This window comes from Podarcis filfolensis (assembly GCF_964270895.1).
Source record: "Podarcis filfolensis genome assembly, chromosome: 9".
Lineage (NCBI taxonomy): Eukaryota > Metazoa > Chordata > Lepidosauria > Squamata > Lacertidae > Podarcis > Podarcis filfolensis.
In genome coordinates this window covers 2,385,776-2,389,732 of record NC_139610.1, presented here as the reverse complement: position 1 = coordinate 2,389,732, position 3,957 = coordinate 2,385,776, and the positions used below count along the sequence as shown (strand labels likewise).

Sequence of the window (3,957 nt, the reverse complement as noted above, 5' to 3'; positions counted from 1 at the left end):
CATCGAGATGGCAAAGCTTACAGGCAGAATTAGAAACCAGAAAGAGGACCTCTTTAATAAAGAATGGGGAAAGTTTATAATTTAGTTGAAAAGCTATTGTAAAGAGTTACATACCTACATTGGTAGGATTGACAGAAAACTTGTAGTAAAAATTTGAACTATGGATGGACAAATGATTTATGCAAATAGAGTTATGAAAGGGACGCAGAGGGGGAAATCACTACATTAAGATGCTGCACTGGCTGGAGGGGATGCTAAGCAGCACGTCGGGGCTGCCGTCGTCCTGGTGCGAGGAGTTCCATCAGAGAGAGGGAGGGAGGGACAGAGACTCTTGCCCACGCCACCCGCGAGCCCGGCATGAGGTGTTTGCGGCGGCCGCTGAAGCACCGCCCTTCTGCGTCCCTCCCCATGCCCTCCTCTTCCTCCTCCCTCAGGCCGCCTCCTCAGCCTCCGCCACTGATGCCGCCTCCGGCTTCCCCTGGCAGCGCGGCGGAAGTCTCGCAAGAGAGGGGCTGCCGGCCCGTCTGCTGCCACCCGTCTCCTCACTACGTGCCCCTGAGGGGGGAAAGGGAGAGACGGAGACGCGGCAGTTCATGTGCATGCTCTCTCGAAGAGGAGGACCCCGAGCTGCTGCTTCCCTCCCGAGCCAGGCGAGCACAAAACCTGGGAAATTTAAGGGACATCATCAATCCGGGACAGCAGCGGGAAACGGCGCTGGGATAAGGGAGTTTCCCGCCAAATAAGGGACAGTTGACAGCTATGTATCAATGGCTAGGACCCATGAGGTATATCATCTGCCACCAGAGCTGGAAACAGCAATGCTTCTGAGTGCCAGTCACTGGAAAGCACTGGAAGGGAGAGGACTCTTGTGCTCGGATCCTGCTTGCAGGTCTCTTATCTGGCTGACCACTGTGAGAACAGGATGCTGGACTAGATGGGCCATGGGCCGGATCCAGCAGGCTCTTCTTATGTTCTTAAGGAATTCTCTTCCTGGAAACAGGCGCGGAGCTTCAAGCTCTGTCGGGGGGGGGTGGAGAGCAGGCAGGGGTGTGGCGCACATCCTGGGGGCGTGTCATGCCGCCCGCCGGGGCGGTGTGCTCCCCCCGCACCCCTGTTCCTCCGCCAGTGCCTGGACGTGTGAATGGAAGGAATATCCATACCTATGTCTGCTGATAGCAGAACTCTCAGATGTTTTTATTGCCAGTGCAAGCACATTGAATAGATTATATGTTCTCTTCTTTAAAGGTAAGGATTTCCATTATGATTTTCTTTTTTTATCATTTTGTATAGGGTTTTTGATAATTTTATAATATAAAACATTACCATTTCAAACATTAAAATACAAGGTTCTTTTGAACCTTTGGACCTCCTTTCCTTCCTCCAGGGGTTCCATGTTTGAGTTTAAATTTGCTACATCTTTTACCATTATCCACCTATTATATAACCATAATTAGCACAAATAATTCCACATTACAAGTGTCACTGCATTCCTGCCAAATATTTTAACTTTTTACAGTGGTCTTTTAAATAAATTACAAATTTGCTCCAGTCTTTAGAAAATACTCAATCTTCCTGGTTTTGGATCTTCCCCATCAGTTTCGCCATCTCTGCCTACTCCACCAGTTTCATCTGCCATTCTTCTTTTGTTGGTACCTCTCCTTCCTTCCATCTCTGGGCTAGTAGCATTCTCACTGCCATTGCTGCACACATGATTTTCTTCTGAGAAGCACTTGTAAAAGATCCTTGAGTGACCTAAATATTTATAGTTGCTTTGCCTTCCCCATGACATTATTATGAACATTTGTTATTTACAAGTCAAGGAAAGTGGCTTCCTTGATCTTCTGATCTTGTTTTCCCCATTTATGCTCCTTCAATGCCTCTGGTCTTATCATCTGCGCTGTGTGGAAAACAGTAATTTGTGATGACATTATCTAAGTGCCCTGCAGGCAAAAAGGGAGAAGAAAAGTTTCAAATCAGCAACTTGAAAGAAGAAAAAACAAAACAAAACAAGGAAAGGAAAAGAGAAATAGTTTAGGATAATGATGAAGTTTAATTCCTGAGTCATTACAGCATCTGAGAATGGAGACATAATCTGCCTCCATTAGAAATGGCAAATGTTGCTTGTTTGTGGGGCTGTAATAAGTTGTGACAGGAAGGGAATTATTATGCAGGTTATTTCAATGCTCATAGCCACCCGGCCACACTGTCCTTCGCAGCCCCTCTGCCTTGTTGGGATGCAGGAAAGGAGTTGCTCTTCGCAAAGAGAAAGATAAAAAGTCACCTGGCATTCCATAAACCAGGTGCTATTGAGTGCTAGCCTCTCCTTCTGATGTGCAAACCCGAGTTAATGAATTTGAATGGACAAATAATATAGATTAACACAAGTCAAATGGGGAGGCTGGTAAGTGATCTTTTATTGTGTTTTTAATATCCTGTTGGAAGCCGCCCAGAGTGGCTGGAGAGGCCTGGCCAGATGGGCAGGGTATAAGTAATAAATCATCATCATCATCATCATCATCATCATCATCATCATCATTATTATTAATGACAAGCTGCAATTGAATGTTCTACACAGTGGTTCCCAATTAGCTAAGTAATGCAGCCCCCCTGTTTTTCCAAAGCCAAGCCAAGGACTCCCAACTTTTGAGAACTGTGATGTCTCTGTGGCAGCTTTTGTTCTGTGAAGGGTGCCACAGACCCCCTGGGGGGATTATGTGGACCCCCTGGAGTCTGTGGATCACCAGGAGGGAGCCACTGTTCTGCACAATGTGATTGCCTTAACTTTAGACTCTCCCAGATAAGCCACTTTGGAAGATGTAGGGAAGTGACCTGGAAGCAAATCACATTGAGCACACCTCTGCATTAGCACATAGAGCATTTTAAAAGGTGGACTCGGGGCTGCCCATCGCAATGCAGAACACCGCAAGACACTCTGGATAAGTGCTTGCCAGAAGTCGATGGATGAAAGGAAGCAGAAATCATGTCAGTTTTGAGATTCAGACATGACTTATTCAGGAGCAAAGCGGACATTTGATCTGCAATTTGGGGCTGTGCTGAAAAAGTGCAGTGGGGCACAGAGATGGGGCAGAATGGGAAGGCACCAGCACTTCAAGCAAAGACTGCCAACTCTTAACTTGCCACCTTTGGGTCCCAGAAGTGCTGGGAAGGATTCACAACTTTTTGGGGATTGCAAGTTGTCTCCTGGGTAGATTTGTCAGATTGGCCCTCTGTACACCTGGTTGTCTATTAAGCCAAATGGGGCACTGCTCCCTGCCCCCCCCCAAGTTTTGTCTGCTTTCACCAGCCCCCCCCCCGCCTGCCTTCTTACCTACCACCAATTCAGGGGGCAGCCCTGCCTCTCAGCCTCCTTCTCCTTAGTCTTAGCGCTGCCCCAATAGAACTCAGCATGGAAGAGGATGGGGACAAACCTAGAATGGTCGGCTCTGCCTGTCTTTGGCTCCAGCACAACCAGTCACTGGCTCTGGCGCCACCTACTGTTGGCCTCCCTGCCTTTGGCCCACTGCTACGGTACCTCCATTATATAGTGCATGGGTTGCCAACCTTCTTAGGCTTGTGGGCACATTAGGATATTTGAGTAAAAATGTTGGGCGCCATCCCTTCCGGTGACTTCTCTTTCCCTCCCTGGATCAGCCCCCGGCCTGGAAAAGGAGAGAATACATGCGTACACATTTCCCTTTCCCAAGGAAGCTGAGTACAAGTTAGATCCAACAGAATGAACCTGAGCCTTGAAAAGCACATGGAGCTGAAAGAGGAAGTGGAAAAGAGGCCACTCTTCCAACTTCTGTTTCCAAGGAGGCAGAAGGTAGCCACCCTCACAACCTTATGAGCTAGGAGGCAATGAGTGGGGAGGTTTAAGGGCTTTGTGGGTGCCGAGTGAAGGCCTGTAGGACGATGTTCCCCACATCTGCCCCCCTTGGGCAAATGATTAAGATAATG

At 48.0% G+C, this 3,957-nt stretch overlaps 1 long non-coding RNA gene across 1 annotated transcript; it reads right to left on the bottom strand.

The window, feature by feature from the left end:
- Window positions 1–1,317: 1,317 nt before the first annotated feature.
- LOC310742651 lies at window positions 1,318–3,742 on the bottom strand. Its single transcript, XR_014538636.1, has 2 exons — window positions 3,533–3,742; window positions 1,318–1,940 (listed from the first exon to the last, which is right to left on the bottom strand). It is a non-coding gene; the product is annotated as an uncharacterized lncRNA (long non-coding RNA).
- Between the last annotated feature and the right edge of the window lie 215 nt (window positions 3,743–3,957).